This window comes from Myxine glutinosa, chromosome 1 (assembly GCF_964187855.1).
Source record: "Myxine glutinosa chromosome 1, kmMyxGlut1.1, whole genome shotgun sequence".
Taxonomy (NCBI): Eukaryota; Metazoa; Chordata; class Myxini; order Myxiniformes; family Myxinidae; genus Myxine; species Myxine glutinosa.
The window spans coordinates 38,103,935-38,119,396 of record NC_136261.1 but is presented as its reverse complement, the minus strand read 5'-3'; positions in this window follow the sequence as shown (position 1 = coordinate 38,119,396).

The following is a 15,462-nucleotide window of genomic DNA, read 5'->3' as shown; positions in this document are numbered from 1 at the left end:
CGTTTTTCCAAGATGGCGGCCGACCACGTGACTGATGACGTCATCATTAACAGATTTTATTCCCCATGGAGAGTTCTTTACAATGAGCCATGTCTCAATTTTTTCTGTTCAGTACTTTCGGAGATATAGTGGTGAAAAGTTTTTCGGTTTTTCCAAGATGGCGGCCGAACCACGTGACTGATCACATCATCATTAACAGATTTTATTCCCCATGGAGAGTTCTTTACAATGAGCCATGTCTCAATTTTTTCTATTCAGCACTTTTGGAGATATGGAGGTGCTAGGTCTTTCGGTTTTTCCAAGATGGCGGCCGAACCACGTGACTGATGATGTCATCATTAACATATTTTATTCCCCATGGAGAGTTCTTTACAATGAGCCATGTCTCAATTTTTTCTGTTCAGTACTGTCGGAGAAATGGAGGTGCAAAATTTTTCGGTTTTTCCAAGATGGCCGCCGAACCACGTGACTGATGACGTCATCATTAACATGTTTTATTCCCCATGGAGAGTTCTTCACAATGAGCCATGTCTCAATTTTTTCTGTTCAGCACTTTTGGAGATATAGTGGTGCAAAGTTTTGCCGTTTTTCCAAGATGGCGGCCGACCACGTGACATATGACGTCATCATTAACATATTTTATTCCCCATGGAGAGTTCTTTACAATGAGCCATGTCTCAATTTTTTCTGTTCAGCACTTTCAGTGATATGGAGGTGCAAAATTTTTCGATTTTTCCAAGATGGCGGCCGAACCACGTGACATATGACGTCATCATTAACATATTTTATTCCCCATGGAGAGTTCTTTACAATGAGCCATGTCTCAATTTTTTCTGTTCAGCACTTTTGGAGATATAGTGGTGCAAAGTTTTGCCGTTTTTCCAAGATGGCGGCCGAACCACGTGACCTATGGCATCATCATTAACATATTTTATTCCGCATGGAGTTCTTTACAATGAGCCATGTCTCAATTTTTTCTGTTCAGCACTTTTGGAGATTTCGTGGTGCAAAGTTTTGCCGTTTTTCCAAGATGGCGGCTGACCACGTGACTGATGGTCATCATTAACATATTTTATTCCCCATGGAGAGTTCTTTACAATGAGCCATGTCTCAATTTTTTCTGTTCAGTACTTTCGGAGATATAGAAGTGCAAAGTTTTTCGGTTTTTCCAAGATGGCGGCCGAACCACGTCACCGATGACGTCATCAATTGGGCACAGTCTATTCCAGGGCAAGACCAATATGTGTGCAAAGTTTGGCGATTCTCCGTGTAACGGTGTAGACGCAGTGCTGCAAACAGACAGACAAACAGATGAAAAATCGGTCAGAGACCGAGGACTTGCCGGAATGTACTTTTTTATCGGCCATTTAGGACAAATATGGCGGCCGAACCACGTGACCGATGATGTCATCATTAACATATTTTATTCCACGTGGAGAGTTGTTTACAATGAGCCATACCTCAATATTTTCTATTCAGGACTTTTGGAGATGTGGAGGTGCAGAGTTTTTCGGTTTTTCCAAGATGGCGGCCGAACCACGTGACTGATGACATCATCATGAACATATTTTATTCCCCATGGAGAGTTCTTTACAATGGGCCATGTCTCAATTTTTTCTATTCAGCACTTTCGGGGATATGGAGGTGCATAGTTTTTCGGATTTTCCAAGATGGCGGCCGAATCACGTGACCGATGACGTCATCATTAACATATTGTATTCTCCATGGAGAGTTCTTTGCAATGAGCCATGTCTCAATTTTTTCTATTCAGTACATTCAGAGATATGGATGTGCAAAGTTTTTCGGTTTTTTCAAGATGGCGGCCGAACCACGTGACTGATGACGTCATCATTAACATATTTTATTCCACATGGAGAGTTCTTCACAATGAGCCATGTCTCCAGTTTTTCTGTTCAGCACTTTTGGAGATATAGTGGTGCAAAGTTTTGCCGTTTTTCCAAGATGGCGGCCGACCACGTGACATATGACGTCATCATTAACATATTTTATTCCCCATGGAGAGTTCTTTACAATGAGCCATGTCTCAATTTTTTCTGTTCAGTACTTTCGGAGATATAGAGGTGCAAATTTTTTCGGTTTTTCCAAGATGGCGGCCGAACCACGTCACCGATGACGTCATCAATGGGGCACAGTCTATTCCAGGGCAAGACCAATAAGTGTGCAAAGTTTGGCGATTCTACGTGCAACGGTGTAGACGCAGTGCTGCAAACAGACAGACAGACAGACAGACAAACAGACAGACAAACAGACAAACAAACGAACAGATCAACATACTTGCCGGAAAATTTTTCCGGCAAGTAACAAACAGACAGATGAAAAATCGGTCAGAGACCGAGGACTTGCCGGAATGTACTTTTTTATCGGCCATTTAGGACAAATATGGCGGCCAAACCACGTGACCGATGAAGTCATCATTACTTGTTTTCTAAACTAATTTATTCCTTGATGATGCTCAAGAAATTTCATCTTGATCGGATGAAGTTTTGTACTTGGCGAATTATGACGTCATAATGGAGGAACCTATGACATCATCATTAACATATTTTATTCCCCATGGAGAGTTCTTTACAATGAGCCATGTCTCAATTTTTTCTGTTCAGCACTTTTGGAGATATAGTGGCGCAACGTTTTGCCGTTTTCCCAAGATGGCGACCGAACCACGTGACTGATGACGTCATCATTTACATATTTTATTCCCCATGGAGAGTTCTTTACAATGAGCCATGTCTCAATTTTTTCTGTTCAGTACTTTCGGAGATATAGAGGTGCAAAGTTTTTCGGTTTTTCCAAGATGGCGGCCGAAGCACGTCACCGATGACGTCATCAATTGGGCACAGTCTATTCCAGGGCAAGACCAATATGTGTGCAAAGTTTGGCGATTCTACGTGCAACGGTGTAGACGCAGTGCTGCAAACAGACAGACAGACAGACAGACAAACAGACAGACAAACAGACAAACAAACGAACAGATCAACATACTTGCCGGAAAATTTTTCCGGCAAGTAACAAACAGATGAAAAATCGGTCAGAGACCGAGGACTTGCCGGAATGTACTTTTTTATCAGCCATTTAGAACAAATATGGCGGCCGAACCACGTGATAGATGACGTCATCATTAACATATATTATTCCCCATGGAGAGTTCTTTACAAAGAGCCATGTCTCAACTTTTTCTATTCAGCACTTTTGGAGATATGGAGGTGCTACGTTTTTCGGTTTTTCCAAGATGACGGCCAAACCACGTGACCTATGATGTCATCATTAACATATTTTATTCCCCATGGAGAGTTCTTTACAATGAGCCATGTCTCAATTTTTTCTGTTCAGCACATTTGGAGATATAGTGGTGCACAGTTTTGCCGTTTTTCCAAGATGGCGGCCGACCACGTGACTGATGACGTCATCATTAACATAGTTTATTCCCCATGGAGAGTTATTTACAATGAGCAATGTCTCAATTTTTTCTGTTCAGCACTTTTGGAGATACAGTGGTGCAAAGTTTTGCCGTTTTTCCAAGATGGCGGCCGACCACGTGACATATGACGTCATCATTAACATATTTTATTCCCCATGGAGAGTTCTTTACAATGAGCCATGTCTCAATTTTTTCTGTTCAGCACTTTTGGAGATATAGTGGCGCAACGTTTTGCCGTTTTTCCAAGATGGCGACCGAACCACGTGACTGATGACGTCATCATTTACATATTTTATTCCCCATGGAGAGTTCTTTACAATGAGCCATGTCTCAATTTTTTCTGTTCAGTACTTTCGGAGATATAGAGGTGCAAAGGTTTTCGGTTTTTCCAAGATGGCGGCCGAACCACGTCACCGATGACGTCATCAATTGGGCACAGTCTATTCCAGGGCAAGACCAATATGTGTGCAAAGTTTGGCGATTCTCCGTGCAACGGTGTAGACGCAGTGCTGCAAACAGACAAACAGACAAACAGATGAAAAATCGGTCAGAGACCGAGGACTTGCCGGAATGTACTTTTTTATCGGCCATTTAGGACAAATATGGCGGCCGAACCACGTGATAGATGACGTCATCATTAACATATATTATTCCCCATGGAGAGTTCTTTACAAAGAGCCATGTCTCAACTTTTTCTATTCAGCACTTTTGGAGATATGGAGGTGCTACGTTTTTCGGTTTTTCCAAGATGACGGCCGAACCACGTGACCTATGATGTCATCATTAACATATTTTATTCCCCATGGAGAGTTCTTTACAATGAGCCATGTCTCAATTTTTTCTGTTCAGCACATTTGGAGATATAGTGGTGCACAGTTTTGCCGTTTTTCCAAGATGGCGGCCGACCACGTGACTGATGACGTCATCATTAACATAGTTTATTCCCCATGGAGAGTTATTTACAATGAGCAATGTCTCAATTTTTTCTGTTCAGCACTTTTGGAGATACAGTGGTGCAAAGTTTTGCCGTTTTTCCAAGATGGCGGCCGACCACGTGACATATGACGTCATCATTAACATATTTTATTCCCCATGGAGAGTTCTTTACAATGAGCCATGTCTCAATTTTTTCTGTTCAGCACTTTTGGAGATATAGTGGCGCAACGTTTTGCCGTTTTTCCAAGATGGCGACCGAACCACGTGACTGATGACGTCATCATTTACATATTTTATTCCCCATGGAGAGTTCTTTACAATGAGCCATGTCTCAATTTTTTCTGTTCAGTACTTTCGGAGATATAGAGGTGCAAAGGTTTTCGGTTTTTCCAAGATGGCGGCCGAACCACGTCACCGATGACGTCATCAATTGGGCACAGTCTATTCCAGGGCAAGACCAATATGTGTGCAAAGTTTGGCGATTCTCCGTGCAACGGTGTAGACGCAGTGCTGCAAACAGACAAACAGACAAACAGACAAACAGACAAACAGATGAAAAATCGGCCAGAGACCGAGGACTTGCCGGAATGTACTTTTTTATCGGCCATTTAGGACAAATATGGCGGCCGAACCACGTGACCGATGACATCATCATTAACATATTTTATTCCCCATGAAGAGTTCTTTACAATGAGCCATGTCTCAATTTTTTCTGTTCAGCACTTTTGGAGATTTCGTGGTGCAAAGTTTTGCCGTTTTTCCAAGATGGCGGCCGACCACGTGACTGATGACGTCATCATTAACAAATTTTATTCCCCATGGAGAGTTCTTTACAATGAGCCATGTCTCAATTTTTTCTGTTCAGCACTTTTGGAGATATAGTGGTGCAAAGTTTTGCCGTTTTTCCAAGATGGCGGCCGACCACGTGACATATGACATCATCATTAACATATTTTATTCCCCATGGAGAGTTCTTTACAATGAGCCATGTCTCAATTTTTTCTGTTCAGCACTTTTGGAGATTTTGTGGTGCAAAGTTTTGCCGTTTTTCCAAGATGGCGGCCGACCACGTGACTGATGACGTCATCATTAACATATTTTATTCCCCATGGAGAGTTCTTTACAATGAGCCATGTCTCAATTTTTTCTGTTCAGCACTTTTGGAGATATAGTGGTGCAAAGTTTTGCCGTTTTTCCAAGATGGCGGCCGACCACGTGACATATGACGTCATCATTAACATATTTTATTCCCCATGGAGAGTTCTTTACAATGAGCCATGTCTCAATTTTTTCTGTTCAGCACTTTTGGAGTTATAGTGGCGCAACGTTTTGCCGTTTTTCCAAGATGGCGGCCGAACCACGTCACCGATGACGTCATCAATTGGGCACAGTCTATTCCAGGGCAAGACCAATATGTGTGCAAAGTTTGGCGATTCTACGTGCAACGGTGTAGACGCAGTGCTGCAAACAGACAGACAGACAAACAGACAGACAAATGAAAAATCGGTCAGAGACCGAGGACTTGCCGGAATATACTTTTTTATTGGCCATTTAGGACAAATATGGCGGCCGAACCACATGGCCGATGACGTCATCATTAACATATTTTATTCCCCATGGAGAGTTCTTTACAATGAGCCATGTCTCAATTTTTTCTATTCAGCACTTTCGGAGATATAGTGGTGCAAAGTTTTGCCGTTTTTCCAAGATGGCGGCCGAACCACGTGACTGATGAGGTCATCATTAACATATTTTATTGCCCATGGAGAGTTCTTTACAATGAGCCATGTCTCAATTTTTTCTATTCAGCACTTTCGGAGATATGGAGGTGCAAAGTTTTTCGGATTTTCCAAGATGGCGGCCGAATCACGTGACCGATGACGTCATCATTAACATATTGTATTCTCCATGGAGAGTTCTTTGCAATGAGCCATGTCTCCATTTTTTCTGTTCAGCACTTTTGGAGATATAGTGGTGCAACGTTTTTCGGTTTTCCCAAGATGGCGGCCGAACCACGTGACTGATGACGTCATCATTAACATATTTTATTCCGCATGGAGAGTTCTTTACAATGAGCCATGTCTCAATTTTTTCTGTTCAGGGCTTTCGGAGATATGGAGGTGCAAAAATTTTCGGTTTTTCCAAGATGGCGGCCGAACCACGTGACTGATGACGTCATCATTAACATATTTTATTCCCCATGGAGAGTTCTTTACAATGAGCCATGTCTCAATTTTTTCTGTTCAGCACTTTGAGATATCGAGGTGCAAAATTTTTCGGTTTTTCCAAAATGGCGGCCGAACCACGTGACCGATGACGTCATCATTTGGGCACAGTATATTAGAGGGCAAGACAAATACGTGTGCAAAGTTTGGTGATTCTACGTGCAACGGTGTAGATGTAGTGCTGCAAACAGACAAACAGACAGACAGATGAAAAATCGGTCAGAGACCGAGGACTTGCCGGAATTTACTTTTTTATTGGCCATTTAGGACAAATATGGCGGCCGAACCACGTGACCGATGATGTCATCATTAACATAGTTTATTCCCCATGGAGAGTTGTTTACAATGAGCCATTTCTCAATTTTTTCTATTCAGCACTTTCGGAGATATGGAGGTGCGAGGTTTTTCGGTTTTTCCAAGATGGCGGGCGAACCACGTGACAGATGACGTCATCATTAACATATTTTATTCCACATGGAGAGTTCTTTACAATGAGCCATTTCTCAATTTTTTCTATTCAGCACTTTCGGAGATATGGAGGTGCGAGGTTTTTCGGTTTTTCCAAGATGGCGGCCGAACCACGTGACATATGACATCATCATTAACATATTTTATTCCCCATGGAGAGTTCTTTACAATGAGCCATGTCTCATTTTTTTCTGTTCAGCACTTTTGGAGCTTTCGTGGTATAAAGTTTTTCCGTTTTTCCAAGATGGCGGCCGAACTACGTGACCGATGACATCATCATTAACATATTTTATTCCCCATGGAGAGTTCTTTCCAACGAGCCATGCCTCAATTTTTTCTGTTCAGGACTTTCGGAGATATGGAGGTGCAAAAATTTTCGTTTTTTCCAAGATGGTGGCCGAACCACGTGACCGATGACGTCATCATTAACATATTTTATTCCCCATGGAGAGTTCTTTACAATGAGCCATGTCTCAATTTTTTCTGTTCAGCACTGAGATATCGAGGTGCAAAATTTTTCGGTTTTTCCAAGATGGCGGCCGAACCACGTGACCGATGACGTCATCATTTGGGCACAGTATATTAGAGGGCAAGACAAATACGTGTGCAAAGTTTGGTGATTCTACGTGCAACGGTGTAGACGCAGTGCTGCAAACAGACAAACAGACAGACAAACAGACAAACGAACAGCTCAACATACTTGCCGGAATCTTTTCCGGCAAGTAACAAACAGATGAAAAATCGGTCAGAGACCGAGGACTTGCCGGAATGTACTTTTTTATTGGCCATTTAGGACAAATATGGCGGCCGAACCACGTGACCGATGACGTCATCATTAACATATTTTATTCCCCATGGAGAGTTCTTTTCAATGAGCCATGTCTCAATTTTTTCTATTCAGCACTTTCGGAGATGTGGAGGTTTCGGTTTTTCCAAGATGGCGGCCGACCACGTGACATATGACATCATCATTAACATATTTTATTCCCCATGGAGAGTTCTTTACAATGAGCCATGTCTCAATTTTTTCTGTTCAGTACTTTTGGAGATATAGCGGTGCAAAATTTTGCCGTTTTTCCAAGATGGCGGCCGAACCACGTGACCTGTGACGTCATCATTAACATATTTTATTCTCCATGGAGTGTTCTTTACAATGAGCCATGTCTCAATTTTTTCTGTTCAGTACTTTTGGAGACATAGCGGTGCAAACTTTTGCCGTTTTTCCAAGATGGCGGCCGAACCACGTGACCTATGACGTCATCATTAACATATTTTATTCCCCATGGAGAGTTCTTTACAATGCGCCATGTCTCAATTTTTTCTGTTCAGTACTTTCGGAGATATGGAGGTGCAAAATTTTTCGGTTTTTCCAAGATGGCGGCCGAACCACGTGACTGATGACGTCATCATGAACATGTTTTATTCCCCTTGGAGAGTTCTTCACAATGAGCCATGTCTCAATTTTTTCTGTTCAGCACTGAGATATCGAGGTGCAAAATTTTTCGGTTTTTCCAAGATGGCGGCCGAACCACGTGACCCATGACGTCATCATTTGGGCACAGTATATTAGAGGGCAAGACCAATATGTGTGCAAAGTTTGGCTATTCTACGTGCAACGGTGTAGACGTAGTGCTGCAAACAGACAAACAGACAAACAGACAAACAGACAAACAGACAAACAGACAAACAGACAAACGAACAGATCAACATACTTGCCGGAAAAATTTTTCCGGCAAGTAACAAACGAACAGATCAACATACTTGCCGGAAAAATTTTTCCGGCAAGTAACAAACAGACAAACAGACAAACAGACAAACGAACAGATCAACATACTTGCCGGAAAAAATTTTCCGGCAAGTAACAAACAAACGAACAGATCAACATACTTGCCGGAAAATTTTTCCGGCAAGTAACAAACAGACAAACGAACAGATCAACATACTTGCCGGAAAAAAATTTCCGGCAAGTAACGAACAGATCAACATACTTGCCGGAATCTTTTCCGGCAAGTAACAAACAGACAAACGAACAGATCAACATACTTGCCGGAAAAATTTTTCCGGCAAGTAACGAACAGATCAACATACTTGCCGGAATCTTTTCCGGCAAGTCACAAACAGACAGACAAACGAACAGATCAACATACTTGCTGGAATCTTTTCCGGCAAGTAACAAACCAACCGATCAATCTACTTGCCAGAATCTTTTCTGGCAAGTAACAAACAAACGGACTCAAATGCAATACCCATCTTCCTCTGGCGAGGGTAAATATGTGACCAAGCGCACTGACCGTGTTACCATGAAGCTGGCCAATGGTGAAGAAAGAAATATCACCAATGACGAAATACAGTGCTTCGTGGATGCAAGCTGCATCAGTGCCTCTGCAGCTTACTGTCGCCTGTACGACTTCCCTATCCAGCAGATGAAGCCTCCAGTGCAGAAGCTTCCAATCCACTTGGAAGATGAGCAATTCATCCTGTTCCAACCAGAAGATCTGCATGACATCTTCAACAATGGTCCACCGCAAACAAAGCTCACATAATTATTCAAGCTGAACCAGAATACTGAAGTGAAGATCACCTACCCTGATGTATTTAAGCACTTCAGGTGTGTGCAGAATACCTGGAAGAAGCGGGCTCATGTGACAAAGCTGAATCACAGTGATGAGGATGCCAACCAAGCCTGCTCAGACATGATTGGAAGGATTCCAGTCATAAACCTGACTGCAAGGCAGAGCGAGCTTTTCTACATGCGGATGTTGCTTCACATGGTGGCCGGACCAAAGTCCTACAGAGAGCTGACAACCTACAATGGAGTGGAGCATCCCACCTACCAAGCTGCCTGCTTTGCCATAGGCCTCCTTGATGATGACCTCCTTGATGGAGGCTGCCTCCATCAGATTTGGATCTGCACTGCATGAGGTCTTCGCTCACATCCTGATCTTCATGCAACCTGCGAATCCGTTGGATTTCTGGAACCGCCACAAGGGGATACTGATGGAAGATCTCCTTCACAAGCACAACCTGTCGGAACCAACAGAAGCTGCAGTGCATACCACCCTGCTGCAGCTTGAAATGATTGTTCAGCGGCATGGGCTTGATCTGGAGAAAGACTTCCAGCTTCCTAAACCGAAAATGGCCCTTGCGGAGCAACTTGAGCAGGTGAGAATCATCGAAGAAGAGACCAACTACAATGTGCAAGAACTGGAAGGGTACGTCACTGAGAATCAGCCAAAGCTGAATGAGGAGCAGCAACTGTTCTATGAAGCAGTCATCGACTCGGTGAGGAATGAGAAGGGTCAGTTGTTCAGCTTGGATGCTCCTGGAGGTACTGGAAAAACCTTTCTCATCTGTATACTGCTGGCTCAAGTTCACTCTGAGAAGAAAGTTGTGTTCGCCACAGCTATGAGTGGAATTGCAGCAAACCTTCTTCCAAATGGTCGTACGCTTCACTCTCGCTGCAAAGTACCACTGTCAATCAAGGAGGACTCGGTGTGCAACATCACCAAGAGAGACAATACAGGGCAATTGATCAAGCAATGTCATCTCTTGGTCATTGACGAAGTCTCCACGTGTGACAGGCGTATCATCGAAGCGTTGACCGGACATTCCGTGATATCCGTGAGACAGATCGGTCTTTTGGAGGTATCACCGTCATCTTCTCTGGAGACTGGAGACAGATCCTGCCTGTCATCCGAAGAGGAGGCCGCGCTGACACGGTTGCTGCAACCCTGAAGCAGTCCTCCCCCCTCTGGAGTCAAGTCCAGGTGCATCGGCTGTCAAACAACATGCGGGTGCATAACACAGGAAGTGGAGATGAAGAGTTTGCCAAGGAACTTTTGTGAATTGGAGAGGGAAGGCTACCCATCGATACAGAAATCGGCGAGTTTAAAGTTCAAGTCAAGGAGGACTACCTGACCCAAGGAGAAAATGTCAAGAGCCTCACTGACATCATATTCAGCAACCTGAGCACCTTGCATGCTGACAGGAACTGGCTTTGCAGCTGAACCATCCTCTGTCCTACGAATGAGGCAGTTGATGAAGTGAATGCGATCGTACTGCGGCAATACCCTGGGAAGGAATCTGTCTACTTGAGCAGCGACAAGATAATGGAAGTAGAGAACAGACACCAATATCCAGTAGAATTCCTTAACTCGATATGCGCATCAGGAATGCCTCCTCACAAACTCTGCCTCAAGAAGGGAGCTCCGATCATGCTGTTGTGAAACATTGATCCTAAAAATGGCCACTGCAATGGGAGTCGTAACAGCATGGACAACCTGATGCCGAATCTCATCGATGCGACACTAGCTCCTGGGCCTCATGCTGGAAACAAGATCTTCATACCGAGGATTCCAATCATTCCATCCGAAAACCTGTTCCCCTTCCAGATGCAGCGAAAACAATTCCCTGTCCGACTCTGCTTTGCAATGACCAGTAACAAGGCTCAAGGTCAGACATTAGGAAAGGTAGGCATCTACCTAAAGACACATTTCTTCAGCCATGGACAGCTTTATGTCGCCATGAGTCGCGTTGGCAGCAGTGACAATATTAAAATGTTTGCCAAGAACTTCAAAGAGAGAAAAGGAACTTTTATCAGCAATGTCGTCTATCCTGAAGTTCTAAGCTGAAGAAGAGGTACAAAATCATTCCATTTTTAGTCAGGTTCACTATGTTTTTTCGTTCAAAATCATGGTAGATTAGCAAACCTATACATTTTTGGAAACGTTATTACATGGAAAATCTGAAAATCAATGTTTACATTTGCCAATTCCGACCAATTCGATTCGACCAATTCGACCAATCGACCAATTCCATTCGACCAAATCGACCATTCGACCAATCGCTTCGATCGACCATTCGACCATTCGACCAATTCGATCGATTCGATTCGATTCATCGAATTCGATTCGATCGACCATTCGACCAATTCGATTTGCCAATCAATTTGACCGACCTTTGCTTGTGTGGAACGGACTGTGAAAACGATGCGGACTATATTGTCGGATACGACACACAGGACAGTGATGACGAACTCTAAATGGCATATTCTGTAATCGTGTATGTTTGATGCCATTGACTGCCTGTGTATATTTTGTCATTGACTGCCTGTGCAGATGTGAAGTTATACTGACTGCATGTGTATATATGATTTTGCTGACTGCCTGTGTATGTTTGGTGATATGAATTATTGTGACACATTTTGATGTTATTAACTCCCTGTACAAAATGATAACGTGTATTTGATTATGCAACTTATCGCGAATATAAAGACAGTATTTTGCAATTCAAAACCTTTGATTCGTGTCTTACCATTCCCCATAGCACTAATTTGATACTTTCATTGGATTCCTTGTCCCTGAAAATATAGGTTTAGTATATTTTAAAAAGTTTTTAGGGTAATTAGAGGCAGAAATAGAACAAAATATGTATTTTACAGTGGCCATTTTGAAAATCCAAAATGGCCGCCATACAGGTATCTCTCCAAATGTAAACATTGATTTTTAGTTTCCTTATGCGATAACCTTTCCAAAAATGTATAGGTTTGCTAATCTACCATGATTTTGAACGAAATATAATTTATTGACATCGTGAACCTGACTATTTTTTCCTAAAGAAAAGCATACAGTTGATATCACGATTTGAAACACAATGGAATAATATTTACCGATATGAACAGTGATGAGGCTTTTATTGAAATTCTACAAATACTGTTTAGATTTAGATGATTTGCGTGTGATATGATTCAACGGATGTTTATATAAATAGTTTAAAATAAAAAAAGCCTTCAATTTCTGATATTTTGCCTTTTCATTTGGGCCTCCCAATTGAAGCCCCGCCTGTAGGGCGGGTACCGTTGCTAGTATAGTAAATGTACCATCATCTTTACAGAGCATCGAGGCTGCTGAAGCAGTTCTTGGACAAAGGGCTATGCTGGATGGTTTGGTTACTCGAGGTCTGGATGGTTTGGTTACTCTGGGTCTGGGTGGTTTGGTTACTCTAGGTCTGGATGGTTTGGTTACTCTGGGTCTGGGTGGTTTGGTTACTCTGGGTCTGGATGGTTTGGTTACTCTGGGTCTGGGTGGTTTGGTTACTCTGGGTCTGCGTGGTTTGGTTACTCTGGGTCTGGGTGGTTTGGTTACTCTGGGTCTGGGTGGTTTGGTTACTCTGGGTCTGGATGGTTTGGTTACTCTGGGTCTGGGTGGTTTGGTTACTCTAGATCTGGATGGTTTGGTTACTCTGGGTCTGGGTGGTTCGGTTACTCTGGGTCTGGGTGGTTTGGTTACTCTGGGTCTGGGTAGTTTGGTTACTCTGGGTCTGGGTGGTTTGGTTACTCTGGGTCTGGGTGGTTTGGTTACTCGGGGTCTGGATGGTTTGGTTACTCTGGGTCTGGGTGGTTTGGTTACTCTGGGTCTGGGTGGTTTGGTTACTCGGGGTCTGGATGGTTTGGTTACTCTGGGTCTGGATGGTTTGGTTACTCTGGGTCTGGGTGGTTTGGTTACTCTAGGTCTGGATGGTTTGGTTACTCTGGGTCTGGGTGGTTTGGTTACTCTGGGTCTGGGTGGTTTGGTTACTCTGGGTCTGGATGGTTTGGTTACTCTGGGTCTGGATGGTTTGGTTACTCTGGGTCTGGGTGGTTTGGTTACTCTAGGTCTGGATGGTTTGGTTACTCTGGGTCTGGGTGGTTTGGTTACTCTGGGTCTGGATGGTTTGGTTACTCTGGGTCTGGGTGGTTTGGTTACTCTAGGTCTGGATGGTTTGGTTACTCTGGGTCTGGGTGGTTTGGTTACTCTGGGTCTGGATGGTTTGGTTACTCTGGGTCTGGATGGTTTGGTTACTCTAGGTCTGGATGGTTTGGTTACTCTGGGTCTGGGTGGTTTGGTTACTCTGGGTCTGGATGGTTTGGTTACTCTGGGTCTGGATGGTTTGGTTACTCTGGGTCTGGATGGTTTGGTTACTCTCGGTCTGGGTGGTTTGGTTACTCTGGGTCTGGGTGGTTTGGTTACTCTGGGTATGGGTGGTTTGGTTACTCTGGGTCTGGATGGTTTGGTTACTCTGGGTCTGGGTGGTTTGGTTACTCTGGGTCTGGATGGTTTGGTTACTCTCGGTCTGGGTGGTTTGGTTACTCTGGGTCTGGATGGTTTGGTTACTCTCGGCCTGGGTGGTTTGGTTACTCTGGGTCTGGGTGTTTGGTTACTCTGGGTCTGGATGGTTTGGTTACTCTGGGTATGGGTGGTTTGGTTACTCTGGGGGTCTGGGTGGTTTGGTTACTCTGGGTCTGGGTGGTTTGGTTACTCTGGGTCTGGGTGGTTTGGTTACTCTGGGTATGGGTGGTTTGGTTACTCTGGGTCTGGGTGGTTTGGTTACTCTCGGTCTGGGTGGTTTGGTTACTCTGGGTATGGGTGGTTTGGTTACTCTGGGTCTGGATGGTTTGGTTACTCTGGGTCTGGGTGGTTTGGTTACTCTCGGTCTGGGTGGTTTGGTTACTCTGGGTATGGGTGGTTTGGTTACTCTGGGTCTGGATGGTTTGGTTACTCTGGGTCTGGATGGTTTGGTTACTCTGGGTCTGGGTGGTTTGGTTACTCTCGGCCTGGGTGGTTTGGTTACTCTGGGTCTGGGTGGTTTGGTTACTCTGGGTCTGGGTGGTTTGGTTACTCTGGGTCTGGGTGGTTTGGTTACTCTGGGTCTGGGTGGTTTGGTTACTCTCGGCCTGGGTGGTTTGGTTACTCTGGGTCTGGGTGGTTTGGTTACTCTCGGTCTGGGTGGTTTGGTTACTCTGGGTCTGGGTGGTTTGGTTACTCTCGGCCTGGGTGGTTTGGTTACTCTGGGTCTGGGTGGTTTGGTTACTCTGGGTCTGGATGGTTTGGTTACTCTCAGTCTGGGTGGTTTGGTTACTCTGGGTCTGGATGGTTTGGTTACTCTGGGTCTGGGTGGTTTGGTTACTCTGGGTATGGGTGGTTTGGTTACTCTGGGTCTGGATGGTTTGGTTACTCTGGGTCTGGGTGGTTTGGTTACTCTCGGTCTGGGTGGTTTGGTTACTCTGGGTATGGGTGGTTTGGTTACTCTGGGTCTGGATGATTTGGTTACTCTGGGTCTGGATGGTTTGGTTACTCTCAGTCTGGGTGGTTTGGTTACTCTGGGTCTGGATGGTTTGGTTACTCTGGGTCTGGGTGGTTTGGTTACTCTGGGTATGGGTGGTTTGGTTACTCTGGGTCTGGATGGTTTGGTTACTCTGGGTCTGGATGGTTTGGTTACTCTCGGTCTGGGTGGTTTGGTTACTCTGGGTCTGGGTGGTTTGGTTACTCTGGGTCTGGGTGGTTTGGTTACTCTGGGTCTGGGTGGTTGGGTTACTATTGAATGAAATGTGAAAAGTTATCATCATGGCCAGATTTTTTG